Source organism: Girardinichthys multiradiatus, chromosome 9 (assembly GCF_021462225.1).
Source record: "Girardinichthys multiradiatus isolate DD_20200921_A chromosome 9, DD_fGirMul_XY1, whole genome shotgun sequence".
NCBI lineage: Eukaryota > Metazoa > Chordata > Actinopteri > Cyprinodontiformes > Goodeidae > Girardinichthys > Girardinichthys multiradiatus.
Genome location: NC_061802.1, coordinates 14,829,663 through 14,846,427, shown reverse-complemented (window position 1 = coordinate 14,846,427; position 16,765 = coordinate 14,829,663).

Genomic DNA, 16,765 nt, shown 5'->3' with positions numbered 1-16,765 from the left:
GTCACCAAGTCTTTTCAGGAGATGGTGTGGTATAGATTTTTTTGCAATATTTTGTTTCAGTTTTCTGTCTGAGGTGTTTATAAAACATTTTTGTTAAACTAAAACATCTTGGGTTGTTTCATTAATAGAGGTTTTATTATTTTACAAATAAAAATCGGGAAAGTGTGGCATTCATACATATTCAGCAGCCCCAAATGCATACTTAAAAAAATTATTTTGAGACATCTCACCTCTGAAGACCTAAGTGCCCATTTATCTTTGCAAAATAGTTCTAGTACAGTCAGACTGGATGGAAGATTTCTGTGAACATCAGTTTTCAACTCCTGCCACATATTCTCTATTAGATTTGACTTGACTTTGAATGGGCCAACCTAAAAACTGTTTAATTTAAACTTTTCATTTTTAGCCCTGGCTGTAAATTTAGGGCCTTTCTCCTGCTGTAGGGGAACCTCACCTACAGTCTCAAGTTTTTTGAAGCCTTCCACAGGTTTTCTTCCAGTATAGTCCCATATTTTTTTCCATCAACTCTTATCAGCTTTTATTTCCCTGCTGAAAGTAGGCATACCCAAGCAAAAGGATACCACCAACCTGTTGCACAGTGGGGATGGTGTGTTCAAACGTAATGCAATTTTAATTTTCGTCAACATATAGTGTTTTGCATGTAAGACAAAAAGGAAAGTTTTGGTCTTTTCTGACCAGAGTACCTTCTTTGATGTGTGGTCTGTGTTCTCTACAGGGCTTGTGGGAATCTCCATATGTGACTTTTATAGCTTTCTTTCAATATTTGGCTGCCTTCATGCCACTCTTCCGAAAGGGCCTGCTTGTAATTGTCCAGCAAACTGTTTCTTTCACTTGGGCACTTTTCACCTTCTCAAAGAGTTATGGGCACGTTTTCTGATTCACTGATTATTAATCCTCTTGTGGTGTGATGGGTTTGAAATTCTGCCATACTCATTCAAATTTCAGATGATGGATTGAAATGTTCTCTATGAGATAATCAAAGCTTGGAATATTGTATTATATTCTAACCCTGCTTTGAACAATCATATCCCTGATTTGTCTGCGAGGTAGCATGGAGCTGTTTATTCCCATTATTTTCACTTACAAATTTTTGAGGCCTTTACAGGACAGCTGTTTTTAAACTGCGATTAAATTTCACACAGCTGGACTTTATTTACAAATTAATTGAGTTCTGAAGGTTAATAGTTGCACTTGATTTTAATTAGAGGTAACAGAGTAAAGGGATCTGAAAGCAAATGAGTGGGAAACATTTCTGTTTTTTTTATGTAAAACAAAATTCATTTGTTATTTTCATTTTACATCACATTTATTTTGTTGGTCTATCACATAAAGTTCCAATAAATACATTTATGTTTGATACTGTTAAGTGACATGATGTAAAAAAATTGGATGACAGTCATCAATAGGTGGAAAAAATATTGGACAAGAATGCATTGGGAAAAACTGATATTTTTCCAAAACTGATCAAATGATAAGACTAAAATTGTAAACTGTATAGAATGTTTTGTAGTCTTACGGAAACAAAGTGGAATGTTTGGGCCACAATTCCTTAATGTATTTGGGACAAAGACAACAGTGGATCACCAAAAGAACACCTTACCCACAGTAAAACATTATAATGGCAGCATTGAGATATGGGGCTACTTTTCTCAAATAAATTATATTTTTGTTAAGATTAATGAAATTATGAACAGTCAGTTTTGATCCAAGAACTCCAGGTGTTTCCTTGAATGATGAAGATGAGGAGACATTTCATTTTGCAGCATCGTTGTGAGTTCAAGCATACATATGAATTAATAAAAGAATGGTTTCCTCTTAAAAAAGGTTTTGGAATACCGTGGCCAGAGTTCAGAACTAAATTCACCAGAAAATCTGTGGGCTCACCTGAAGAGGGCTGTAGAGAAGAGAGATCCTTATAGTCAAAAAGATTTGGATAACTTTTTCAAGATAGAGGAGTGGGCAAATGTTCTCAAACCAAGATGTGGGATGGTGACAGATCCATACCAAACAAGAATGCTGACATTTTACCAAAAGGTGCTTCAACAAAGTATTAGTTCTGTTTCATTCCTTCCTGACTGCCAGTGGCAGTAAACAAAGTCGATATGTCTCCTCGCGCTCCGTGCAGGTCGAGATTAAATGTAAACAAAGTCACGCACGTGACACGTAGCCCACCTGGGCGTGCGTCTATAAGTAGCACGTGGAAGGCTACGTTCGGTCTCTTTGATCTTCTCGCTGTCAACCATCGCGTGTTTCGCAGGTTGGTCGCTCCTATAAGTCCGTGTTTCAATGCTTATTGGGTATTGCAGGTCTAAGAGAGGTAAACACACGGTTTGTGTGATTCGGCGTCATCCTGCCTTTTATTTTTTTCGTCGGAGTGCTCTTGTAGCCCTCTAAGGCTGTGGTTGATGTTTCTCTGTTTCTGTGTTAGCAGAATTCTAGTAGCTGGAAGCTTGATGCTGGCGCTTCTTTTCCCCTGTTGAGACTGGGTGGGGAGGAGCAGACAGCTGCAGTTTTCAGGTGAGTAGAAGCTGGATGATCTGACTGCGTTCTGTGCTGCACAGTTCTCGCTCGGATTGCCTGGCTCGTGTCTGTAATGAGAAGCAGTGGATTAAAAAGAGGCCTTTGATCGCGTTCTTCAGTTCTATTGAAGTCCTCGCTCAGTTGGCCTGGTGCCTGCCTGCATTTCCCACGTCTGTGATCGGGATGCTGGCATGTGCTTCATGTGGGGCTCCTCTACAGGTAGAGGACGGACATGATCTGTGCCCCAAATGCCCGGGCGTGGGTCATCTCAGGGAAGCTCTGACGGACCCATGCATGAAGTGCAGCATTTTGCCGTTGCCTGTTAGAGAGAACAGTCTATGTCAGTTGGAGAATCTCCTCTTCGCGGACGAGCTGCCACCCTCAGGGATGCCTCAACCGTGTTCCGGGAGGCGGGGGGATGCACCAGCGGAAGAATGCCGCAGCCCACGGAGGAAGAGGCCTCGGCTGGAGCGCCCATCTCGGCAGGAAGTGAACTTTTTGAGGGTCGAGGTGGAGCAGCTCAAGGCTCTACTCAAGGCCCCAGATCCCACGCCTGCCTTCCAAGCAGCAGCAGCTTGGGAGTCGGGGGAGGACCTGGAAGATGATGGAATCTCTGTGAGGGCTTCCAATTCAGAGTTCCAGTCCCTCGAGGACAAACGGGAATACTCGGGGGATCCCCCTCCCGATCCCGAGGGTCTGGGAAGGGGATCCCCCGAGTATTGGAGGAAATGATGGCTCAGGTAATTCCCTTGGGAGTTCAGTTAGCTCTGGCCCAGGAGAGGAGCCATGCCCGCAATTATTTTGGCAGCCTTGGCCAAGGTTGACCTGGACGATGCACCCGTGGCCCAGCCAACGGGAAACCTGTTTTTTCGTCGGGCTCCGGCAGCCCCTCCGTTCGAGGTGCCACCGTCGCCGGCCTGAAGAGCTTCAGCGCTGCTGGAGGGATCCTAGAAGAGCTTCAGCGCTGCTGGAGGGATCCTAGAAGCTTCTCCCACCAAGGTCGGGATGCACGGATCCTGGCGTGCATGCGCAATCCTGGGGATCATGGTCTGGACCGTATGCCACCTGTGGATCACTGCATTGCATCACTGGATCTTTCCCCAGATGAGGCGCTCAGGGAGAGGGCCCGCTGTCCAAGCACCCAGTGTCGGGTGACGGACGACTTCTTGTGCCTTGCCTACGACATTGCGGCTCGTATGGCACGTATTGGCAATTCCCTCTCTGTCCTCCTGTTGGCACAGTCCCAGATGCTGCAGCCGGGCATGGCGGGAGCAGCACTGGGCGACACAAATGACGCAGCTCTACAGGCCTTTGGACTCATGTCCAGGGAACTCGGTCGCCTTTTGTCCACTCTGGTGGGCACCCAACGCCAGGTCTGGTTGGCACAGGCTCCGATCTCGGATGACTGTAGGCAGAGCTTGCGGAGGCTGCCGGTGATACCGGGCCAGCTGTTTGGACCGGAGGCCGAGAGGGCACTGGAGCGCCGTCGGCAGTCCAGCCAGGCCCCTGAAGCTTGGGGTGGTTGCAGCGGGGCCATGGGACCCCCTGCTCCGCAACCCAGGAGACGTGACGTGAGGGACCCGCGGCGTCAGTTTCGAACCGCCACTCCCGCACAGTTTGCGCAGCGGAGCCGCGCTGTGGCAGGAACTTGGCGGCAGCCCGGGGTGGAACGGACACCACCTCGCGGGGCTCTGGCGGGCCCGGACAGGAGCCGGCGCCCCCCAGAGGCCGAAGCAGGCGGCAGAGGGTGGCCTGAGGGCTGCAGGCCGATGGCGGGGAGGTTTTCACAACGGCGCCTGGCCTATTGGGAAACCCACTGCAAGGATTCGTGGGTGTTAAGAACTATGTCCCAAGGGTACAGGCTGCAGTTCCGCCGTCGGCCTCCACCCCCATCGGGGATCAGGGTGACTCCCGTCACAGATCCTGCACGAACTGCGATCTTGCTGCAGGAAATAAAGACACTACTGGACAAGGAGGCCATAGTGGTGGTCCCACCACATTCGCAGGCCGACGGGTTTTACTCAACCTATTTCCTGATCCCAAAGAAGGACGGTTCCCTTCGGCCGGTGTTGGACCTCAGGGGGCTGAACCACTTTTTGAAGGTGCTGCCATTTCGGACCTGCGACGTCCTTCGGGTAATCTGTCCAGGCGAGTGGTTTACATCCGTGGACCTGAAGGACGCGTACTTCCATGTTCCGATCCACCCAGGACACAGGCAGTATCTGCGATTCGCCTTCCACGGTGTGGCTTACGAGTTTTCAGTCCTGCCGTTCGGCCTTTCATTAGCCCCTCGGATTTTCACAAGGTGCATGAAGGCGGTCCTGAGCCCTCTGTGCATGTCAGGATTAAAGATCCTGCCATATTTGGACGACTGGCTGTTCTGTGCCCCCTCCTCCGGCGGGGCGGATCGAACGACGTCAAAGGTCCTGGCCCACGTCAGAGCACTGGGGATAGCAGTGAACTATCAGAAGAGTTCTCTCATCCCGGCCCAGCAGGTGGTCTTTATCGGCATGGCTTTGGATTCAGTGGCCATGCTGGCTCAGCCGACCTCGGACAGGGTGGACAGGATTCAGTCCCTGCTCCAGTCTTTTCGGGCGGGGGCGGCACCCCCAGTCAAACTGTGGCTGAGAGTGTTGGGGATGCTGGTGGTGGCCTCGGCTCTGATGCCTCTGGGGTTGCTTTATCTACGGCCCTTGTAGAGGTTGTTCAACAGCCTCCACATGGACCCCAGGTTGCACTGGCAGGTCAAGGTGCGGGTTACACCCGGCTGCACAGTGCTCCTCCGTCGCTGGCGGAACAGGGCATATCTGCAGCGTCGGGTCCCCCTCGGTATGGTCCCTGCAAGACGGGAGGTGGTGACTACGGACGCATCACCTCTCGGATGGGGAGCAGTGTGGCAGTGCAGGTCCGTCCAGGGGCTGTGGGGGCCTCAGGAGGGAAGTCTGCACATCAATGTCCTGGAGGTCAAGACGATTCATTTGGCGCTACGGCACTTCTCGCCCTTTCTCGAGGGCAAGCACGTGCTCGTGAGGATGAACAGCACCTCAGCAGTGTTCCACGTCAACCACCAGGGTGGGACCAGATCACTGCATTGCCTGAGGGAGGCCCGTAGGCTGTGGACCTGGGCATACCCTCGCTTCGCCTCCATCAGGGCAATGCACCTATCGGGGACGAGGAACTGTGTGGCCAACTATCGGTCCCGACAGAGGCTGCCTCCTCAGGTCATACGGCAGATATGGGGTCGGTTCGGCAGGGCCCAGGTCGACCTTTTTGCCTCAGGGAGCAGTACACATTGCCCCTTGTGGTTTTCCCTGGCGGAGGCTAGCTCCCTACTGGGGATGGACGCCCTACCGAACGCATGGCCAGCCGGCCTGCTGTATGCCTTTTCCCCGTTTCCGTTGCTTCTGCCCACTCTCCACAGAGTGAGGTCATGGAGCCTGAAGGTTCTGTTGGTGGCCCCCGAGTGGCCCATGACGGTCTGGTTCCCACTGCTCCTCAGTCAGCTGGACGGGGAGCCATGGCGGCTCCCGGTCAGGGCAGACCTATTGTCTCAGTTGGAGGGGAAGGTTTGGCACCCGTCTCCGGGCCATCTTCTCCTCACGGTGTGGCTGCTGAGGGGTGCTGGCAGCCCCCGACGGATATGGAGCCCTCCATTCAGCGGACACTGCAGAATGCCAGAGCTCCGTCCACATTGAGGACTTATGCCTGTTGCTGGCAGCGTTTTGCTGAGTGATGCAGACGCAGAGCAGTTGACCCAATTTTGTGTTCCCTGCATAATATTTTGAGGTACCTGCAGGGTCTATTGGATGCCGGACGGGCAGCATCAACCCTGAAGGTGCACCTGGCTGCCATTTCAGCCAGCCACGACGTCGTGGATGGCAGACGAGTGGGGACACACTATTGGGTGTCACAGTTTCTCCGGGGTGCAAGGAGGCTGCGCCCCCCGTTACGGAGACCGGCGGCAGCATGGGACCTCACACTGGTGTTGAAGGCCCTGAGTGGGCCACCTTTTGAGCCTATGGGGGCTGCCCCATTGAAACTGGTGTCTGTTAAGACTGCTTTTTTGTTGGCGGTAACAACAGCCAAGCGATCAGTGAGCTCCACGCACTCGTCATCACCCCTACCTGCCTGCGTTGGAAGGCAGGTGGGTCCGGAGTAACGCTGTGGCTGAACATAGCCTTTCTCCCTAAAGTTCTGTCCCCAGGCTACGTGAATACAGCCATTGAACTGGGGGCATACTGCCCTCCCCCGTTACAGTCCGAGGAACAGAGGCTGGCTAACACGCTGTGCCCGGTCCGGGCATTGCAGCTGTACATGGTGACTACAGGCGCTATTCGCCAGTTGGACCAGCTGTTTGTGTGCCACGGGGGACAGAACAGGGGGCGAGCCCTTTCTAAGCACAGGCTATCGCATTGGGTCGTAGATGCTATTGCGCTGGCTTATGAGTCTGTGCCCCTTCTGGTGATGTGTGCCATTCCACCAGGAGTGTGTCTCTGTCCTGGGCGGCACTGAGGGACGTGCTGCTGGGTGATATCTGCGCGGCGGCATCATGGGCAACACCGTGCATGTTTGCACGCTTCTACTGCCTCAATGTGGCACATGAGTCCGCACTGGCTTCGGCAATCCTGCCTCTGGCCCCTTCTACTAACTGAGAGGTGGGTGACTACTGCATTCCTCGTGACATTGCTGGCATAAGTCATCCACTTTGTTTACTGCCACTGGCAGTCAGGAAGGAATGAAACAGAACGGAAGTTACACTGTAACTATGGTTCTGTGAATTCCTGGATGACTGCCAGTCACACTGGTCACTCGGAACTTCTCCCTGCAAGAAGATCCCAGAGACCGAACGTAGCCTTCCACATGCTACTTATAGATGCACGCCCGGGTGGGCTACGTGGAGACATATCCACTTTGTTTACTGCCACTGGCAGTCATCCAGGAATTCACAGAACCATACAGCGTAACTTCCGTTAGAGGGTGTGCAGAGCTATGCAACCAGGTCATTTCTGCTCTTTTAGCTTTGTCATTACACCATCTCACAGATCTGTAAGTTTTCCAGTTGAATTTTTACATGAAACCCATTACAATATTGGGAAAAAATCCCAATATAAAACTTTTTGATTTAAAAAATCACAACTTTTAACAAGAGTGTAGACATTTTTAAGATCCACCTTATGTGTTTGATGTCTTTCTCTGGATGCAGTTTTTGCTCCTTTTTATCTGGTCCTACCAACTGGTTTTTGTTTTTTTCTCACAGGGCACCTCCTGCAGTATCTTCATTATTTTGTGCTTGGTCCCCTTTCTTGGCACCCCAGTCTATTTTCTTGAGACAGTTCTATTTTTCCTGCTTTATCTTTTTAAAGTTTCAATCTCTTTACCATCTTTCCCTGTATTCTTTTTATGAGCATCACCGTAATGTTGCTTTTCTTTTGTTTAACCTTTACTTTTCTGTTGATATTTCAGTTTTACTTCCTCTTTCATTCTTCCAGATTGTATCTCCTCTTTTTTCTACTTAATTTAGCCTGCTGTTTTTTTTTTCTTTAATCTCTCACATGTATTTCCAATACACTTTTTTTTTTGCCTTTTTGTCTTTCTCTTTTATCAATTTCTACCTCAATTTCAGTTCATTCTCCTTATTTGTTATATCAACTATTTCCCACAACTATTAAACATTTTTGTGACATTTTAAAAAGGGCAACCCCTCTTTATTTTTACAGACTTTGCTGTCATATTCAATATACAGTAGTGCCACATGCTTTTAATACCTTGGTATGCATATACAATTCAGCTTTGTTTTCCATCTCTTGATCCCTCCACTAACAATTAGTTGTAATAAATGACAGTAGTTACAAAGTTTATGTGCACCTTAAATTACATTACAATGTCAGTAACGGATATATAAAACAATAACAGATAATAACTGGCTGAAGTCTATAATTTCATAACATATGAACCCTGATTAAATAACAACCCAATAATATTTCCTACATTCTGTTCGCTCATTTATTTTTAGAGTTCCCTGCAGTGCTGAGCAGAGAAGCAATAATCCTGGCACAGTTACTGCTTTATAAATCAGAGCACTGAAGAACCAGAACACATATTGAAGATTTCACATGTATGAATGCATTTGTGTTCTTCTAAATTAATATCCCAAAATTAATGTTTTGTGTTGGTCTATCCTTGTGTATCCTGTGAGAGGGTAAATGCAGCTCATGCGATGACTCATGCGCTCGTTGAATTCTCCAGGCTAGGTTTATTTAGTCTAGAGTTATCGGTCATTGTAAAGGGCTGGTACCTTACTAGGCTTTGGACTGACAGTGAATGAAAAAAGAAGGATTCCAGCTAACAAACTGATATATATATATATATATATATATATATATATATATGAACCCTGATTAAATACCATCTGAGTATTCCTTTACTCAGATGGTAGTTTATTTACAGGGCTAAGTGTTTATTCTACAAACTGTAAGCTGTGTCTGACTATGGTGACTACATGTGCTCCAGTGTGTAAAACAAAGAATACCTATTTTGTAGCAGGATTAGTCAAGATTTTTAGATGAAAAACGTTATTGAAGGTAGAGAGATATGGAGAATCTATAAGGTGAAGAATCCTTTTGTCTGCTCCAAGTTTACCAGCAACTTTGTGTGATTGCATAAAAAAAACATCTTTGTTGTGGAACAACATCATAAAAATTAAACAGTAAGTTCAAGCACTCTTTTTGAAATTGGATCCTAAAAGGCGCAGTTGTTTGACACTTAAATCCTGAAGCAGAAAAAACTAAAACAGATCTTTCATGGCAAACCTTGAGAACAACAATTCTTCAGCCACATTTAATAGCAGTGTGTCAAGTCAGACACAATAATCCTCCATCCACCATTTACAAAGATTTGTGACAGAAGCAAACTGGGAAAAGAGAACTGTTTTGCAAATTGGGCAGTTTAACTCAAGATTTCAAAGCAGCAACCATGGTTTACAGACCACCAAAAGCTTAGTTCGCTTCTATATTTTGCACCTTCTAATCTCAGTTGTCCTCTATCCTCCTTCAAGTGACCCAGAAACCCACCTCAGCAAAATATTTTGAAAGATGCCTTGCTTTCTAAAATGCATGGAAGAGAAAGGACTGGAGAGGGAACATTCTTGCTTGAAGAGCTAGTGAGGATGCACTTGCTTATGTTTTGTATCAGTGTCAAAGGTAAGGCAACGTAACCTTTATTACCCACGAGGGGCAATTATTGGTATCACCAGTAGCTAGTGGCATCCTCTTCGTTTTTTGGCAAAAGGAAGAACATCATGTTAATCCCTGCATTGTCAAAGGAATTTAAAGTAAACAGGTTGTCAAAAAAGCAAATGCTTACCTGCCAAATAGGTGGTAACAAAATGGTGGTAAGAATGATCCGACTGTTTCACACATCATATTTAATTGACCAATGAATGCCCAGAGGCAATTATAAATGGCTTTTATGTTTACTACCCGCTTCTCCTGACTTTCCCCTTCTCCTCCACTCATACTTCTGACTGAAGGGCCAAGGGCAAAAAAGATATTCCACGGCAAGATACCCATGTTTTAAATCTAACAAATGAAAACAGGGACATAACTGATGAGGTTAAGCATAGAATCATGTGACAGAAGAACGAAACAAGGCCAAAATCTACTGCAAGGTATTTTTGTGCTTTATATACGTAATCCTAAAAACATGTGGGGGTCAAATTTGATTAAATATAGGTATTTGTCTCTCCACAGATTGTATCATATTCAGCCTTTATAAAAGCATTCACTCAGAAAATAGAATTCTTTGTTTTCTCCACAATTTAATGTTTTTATTTTCTTTTAAACAAAAATTAATATTTTAACTTTTTATTGTCACATTACACTTGTTTTATATGGATTATTACAAATCATAAAACACATAATATTTTCAGCTGTGATCAATTACTAACTTGTTTATTTTATAATAAAGAAGCATAAAAAAAAAACAGAATTGTATGTTAAGCATCAGTTTCACTAAAGTCCTCAATGGAAATTAGAATGAACAGACGTGGGACAAACAAACAGCGCTCAGATGGAAACACTGGAATGTTCCTTCCAAAACCTTTAGTTAGATATGAAAACTGGAAAGGGATGGTCTTTTTACAGTTTTCAAAAGAAATTAGGATAAAATAGGATTAAGATTGGCATGGTTTTAAATAGTAAAAATAACTTTAAACAGTTGTCTATCAAACCAGCTGGTAGACAGGATCTAAAGATTTATTTACTTCTTTACAGACTCACTTCGGTACATGTATATTATCTTCTTACACAATCTGGCTTAAAAAAAGAGAAGAATCCCTTTATGCACCCAAGTATAACAATTTATTTGACATATAGTACTTTATCTTCCCTTTTGTTTTCCTAAATGCTACAGCTTTGTATTACATTGACTCACACATACATTCAACAGTGGTATACCTATTTCTTTCAGCCCTGGGGTGCCAGTAGGACTGGGGTATAGGCAAGATTACACTTTAATAATGTGGCTAATTCCTATTTCACTCTGAAGCTTTATGAACTGGTTTGGTCATCTAAAGCACAAAGCATGCAACACATTCCCTGGATAAAAAGTAAAATCCTTTTCCAAATTAAATTCACACCTAGCCATTATCTTGTGCCCTTGAGGGATTATGACCTAATTAGAAAAGGAACATTGGTCTTATGAAGTCAAGGAGGGTTGCAGCCGCCTGGTTTGTAATCACGCATTATCAGAAGCATGTAGATGCTCTTAGGGATTTGCCTTAATATCAAACCAATTTTGAAATGATGTACCTGCAAGGGAAATAAACACTTTAGCAGTCACTTTTATTGATTTGACAAAAATTGCTTATAATGCAAGAAAAAATATACTATGAATAAACTTCACTTCACAAAGAATGCATAGAAGGCATTTATCCCGCTTTCCAATGCTCAGATATTGCTATCATTGCTCCTCATTATCTCCAGTACCTGATATGGCAAAAATGAATTCACAGAATTAGTTTTTTCTGTGCAAGTATAACTGCAAAGCCGGTTCACATTGTGGCTTTCCAATCTAATGTAGTTTTCTACATCTGTTTCAGAAATTAAACAGCTGTAATCAAAGCAAAAAGGAGACTGTTGTCTGAGCTTGCTGACCCTGACTCTGCCAGAAACCTTTTCAGACATAAAGCCAGGTCTCAATTGTGTCCAAGCAATGACTTGTGGTATTGGTGTGGGACAGAGTGACCTTTCAGTCCACAGCTCTATTTGTGTTGTGACACTTGCTTGCAGCAACAAATCTCATTCCAGTGATCCAGCAGAAAAGCTGCTGTAATCATCTGGCAGAACAATCTTTCTGTAAAAGACAACTCTACTGTGTTGACAGAATAAACTTAAATTCACAAGAAATATTTTGTTAAAATAGAAATATTTATAATAGTGTATAGAGGAAAAACTGAAAAGTTTTAGTTTTCTTCATTTTTGGCACTGTAAGATATTTAAGTAAGAAATTAACATTTATTTAAAAGTTGAGGGTTTTAACTCATATTCTTGTTGTAAAGTTGTAAAGTATTCATACCCTTTCAATTTTTTTAGACAAAGTGGCACATAATTTGTGGTTTGTCGTTGTGTATTTATTGTGCAACTATAATGTTATAGGGCCTAAGTCATCTTGTAGCTCTGGATGAAAGTTTAGGGTTGCGAGGTAAACCTCTGCCTCAGTCCCAGGTCTTTTGCATCTTCTTACCAGTTTTATTCCAATGGTTGCCATGTATTTTTCTCTACCTTTCAATCAACTTTTATCAGAGTCCCTTTCCCTGCTGAGGAAAGGCATCTTCACAGCATGATGTGGCCACCATCATGTTTCACTCCGCAGATGGTATGTACAGGGGGGAGGTGCTGTGTTATGTTTCTACTACATATAGGTTTTGCATGTTGACCAAAAAGTTCAGCTGGCTACAGTACAATCCTTCACCTGTGTAGTTTCCTCAAAAAAGCATGTGAAAAACTGCATATTTGACTTAGTTTCTTTCAACAATTTTTATCTTCATATTAGTCTTTTGTAAAGGCCAAAGTGCATGCAAAAGCATAACAAATAGTTATACTGTCAACAGATTTGCCCATCTGAGCTGTGGATCTCTGCAGCTCCTCCAGAGTTACCATGGCCCTCTTAGCTGCTTCCCTATTTATTATTTATTATATTTGTGTTGATGCCTCTCTTGTACATCAACCTAATTTACCTATGGGTACAAATAAAGAGACCTTCACTTTCACCTCCATTCCCCTTGCCCAGCCTGTCATTCTTGGCAGATAGCCATGTCTTGGTAGGTTTGTAGTTGTGCTATAATCTTTTCATAACTCTTTTCAACAGCTATATCCTCTCCAAGCCATATTCTTCCCCTATTTGGTGTGCTCTTAAGTCTTCATTATGCTGCTTGTTCACTACTGTTTTCCAACAAACCTCTAAAGCCTGGAAATAATTGCTTTATTTTTGTGTTCTGACCTTACATTAAAAACATGTAGACTATGTTTACAATTGGCTGTACGGGATTTTGTTGATGGTTATCAGAGTAAAGGACAATGAAAATAAAGGCATGTGACTATTTCCAATTAAAATATAATGACATGTAAACCATGCATCTTTTTTCCTTCCAGTTCCAAATTATGTATTACACATAGAATTCCAATGAAATACATAACTTGTTGCTGTATTGAGACAAAATAAAAAAGTGTTCAAAGGGTATCACTCCTTTTAGAAGGCAATTTAATTTGAAATAATTTACAAGACCAAAGATTAAGATTTTAAAAATGCATTTTCCTATTTCGTGAGAATATTAACTATTTGTCACAAATGCTAGTGATGCATGATTCTACACTGTTAAAATACAAAATACTTCAGAGAAAGTAGTTTGTAAATTGCTTTTCTATCTGGTCACATTCCAACTGAAACGCGATTAAGGCATGTGAATTATAGTTATAGCTATTAAAATGTAACAGCTTTTGATCTGTAAAGGGCCATGATCTCCAGGAAGGCAACAGACTTCACGTGAACGTCCTTAGCTTTTTCAACTGGTCCATTGTCACTGAACTAATTCAATCAGGAGGCATTAGATACACAAAGTAGATGACTTGTGATGACAACACATGTATGAGTTGTCTGTTGTTGACTTAGTCAGAGCCGGTACCCTAGTTTCACCTAGAGGGTGTCCAGCCTGTAAGACATTTTTATTTACTAAATTCATTAATTTTCATTAGCCCGCAATTTTAAGGAAAAGATGTGTTTTTAAAATTATGAAATAATTTCTGTCCTGCAGATTAATCTGAAGTAAGTATACAGTTAAGCCCTGACACATTATGTCAGATATTCAGGTCAAAACAAATGTGCCCCAATGTTTGCTTCTTTTTAAAACCTTCACGTAGACTGGCTGATAACAAATACATTGTTTTATTATGCTGTTAGAATAACAGTAAAAGTCATCTAATGCATTCAGCAAATAGCATCCGATTAATGCTACTTATACTACATGTGTCCCATAAAGCTCTTCCCAGCAGAAAGAAATAATCAGCAACTTCATGACTCCCACACAGTCATTTGTGCACCTGAAATCAATCACTGTGTCTTTGTGAGGTGTGACATTGCAGTCCCCCCAAAAAAACAAACATACTGTGAACTGGACTCTACATGACTGAACATTTTGAATGAAACTGTGTGGTATGTGACAGCCCTGTTGTGTGTGGCTTGCTGTCTGCCTCTGCCTATTTTGTTTGTGATCGTGCTTTTGCTGTCTATTTTGGTGAATCCATGATAGTGTATGCACACTAAACACATAGATCTTTCTATTCCCTCTCACCTTTTTAAAAATGTTTTTAATACCATTGGACCTTCTGTCCTGGCTGTTTTGAATGGCAGTCATCCCACAAGTGTGGTCCCTGGGGCTTAAAGCATTCTGTTCTGCAACCTTTCTTAAAAAAAAAAAAAAACAGGTCTTAATCCATACATTTTTTTAAATTTGTGTCCAATGTTCAAACCCTCTATCTTTTCAATAATACTGGAGAAAGTTATTTTTACACAATTAAACTTATTTTTAGATAGGAATTCCTGGTAGTCCTGATGTGGCTCTAGATTTAAAAAGCTTCACGACACAGAATCTGCTCTAAAAGGTTTTAAATTATATATTTTTAGATACTGATGCTGGTGATTGTGTTGTCCATGGGCTTTTAGACCTTACGGCTGCTCTTGACACACTGGATCATAGCATTTTAATTTCTTGTCTTGAGCAATGTGTTAGTATTAAAAAAGCCGCCTTGGGGCAGGTCCGAATTGCCCTGAATTCTTGGAGCTCCAATGATAAAAAAGACTGAGGTCATACCATTCTGCTCAAATGACACCCACCATGTGGATCTTGGCTTTCTGACTCAATTTTTTTCCAGCTATGACATCTTGCCAAAATCAAGATAATTTTATCTGGGCAAGATTTAAAAAAAAGACAATTCACATCTCTTTTACCTCACGCCTTGATTATTATAATGCACTGTATTACCCTCTCTCACCTTCAGCTTGTCCAAAATGCAGCTAATCTGGTTCTAACAAAGGTGAGAACACATCACTCCTGTGCTGGACCCTCTCCATGGGTTTCATCTCTCTCTCTGTACTTATTTATTGTTTCATCTTGCTGCCCGCAACACTTCTCTGGCTCTCTTCCTTCACTCTGAGTCTAACAACTAGTCCATCAACTGAGGAGCTGTCATGGCTGTTGTGTTTGTGTCACATGCAAATCACATGATGTTACTTTTTCAGACTGTGGGGCCACTTTGCTCTTGACCATCCCACCCAAATTGAGATGGTGCTTAACTGTAATGGAAAATGAACCAAACTGTGTAGAGTCAACCTGACCCGAGTCAAATAGATTAGGTACAGGGGTTGGGCAATTAAACTGAAACACCTGGTTTTAGACCACAATAATTTATTAGTATGGTGTAGGGCCTCCTTTTGCAGCCAATACAGCGTTAATTCGTCTTGGGAATGACATATACAAGTCCTGCACAGTGGTCAGAGGGATTTTAAGCCATTCTTCTTGCAGGATAGTGGCAAGGTCACTATGTGATACTAGTGGAGGAAAACGTTTCCTGATTCGCTCCTCCAAAACACCCCAAAGTGGCTCAATAATATTTAGATCTGGTGACTGTGCAGGCCATGGGAGATGTTCAACTTCACTTTGATGTTCATCAAACCAATCTTTCACCAGTCTTGCTGTGTGTATTGGTGCATTGTCATCCTGATACAAGGCACCACCTACAGGATACAATGTTTGAACCATTGGATGCACATGGTCCTCAAGAATGGTTCGGTAGTCCTTGGCAGTGACGCGCCCATCTAGCACAAATATTGGGCCAAGGGAATGCCATGATATGGCAGCCCGAACCATCACTGATCCACCCCCATGCTTTACTCTGGGCATGTAACAGTCTGGGTGGTACGCTTCTTTGGGGCTTCTCCACACCGTAACTCTCCAGGATGCGGGGAAACAGTAAAGGTGGACTCATCAGAGAACAATACGTTTCACATCGTCCACAGCCCAAGATTTGGCTATAGCACCCCGGCCGTGTATATTGACCCTGTGGAGCTCCCGACGGACAGTTCTGGTGGAAACAGGAGTTGAGGTGCACATTTAATTCTGCCATGATTTGGGCAGCCGTGGTTTTATGTTTTTTGGATACAATCCGGGTTAGCACCTGAACATCCCTTTCAGACAGCTTCCTCTTGCGTCCACAGTTAATCCTGTTGGATGTGGTTCGTCCTACTTGGTGGTATGCTGACATTACCCTGGAAACTGTGGCTCTTGATACATCACAAAGACTTGCTGTTTTGGTCACAGATGCGCCAGCAAGACGTGCACCAACAATTTGTCCTGTTTTGAATTCTGGTATGTCACCCATAATGTTGTGTGCATTTCAATATTTTGAGCAAAACTGTACTCTTACCCTGCTAATTGAACCTTCACACTCTGCTCTTACTGGTGCAATGTGCAATCAATGAAGACTGGCTACCAGACTGGTCCAATTTAGCCATGAAATCTCCCACACTAAAATGACAGGTGTTTCAGTTTCATTGTCCAACCCCTGGACATATGGAAAAGGCGCAAAATATCAACTGCCTAACTCCCCTTCGCTGTTCTAAAGACGATGCTAAAGCTCAGAGGTAATCAGGATATTGTGTTTGTGGCCCCTAA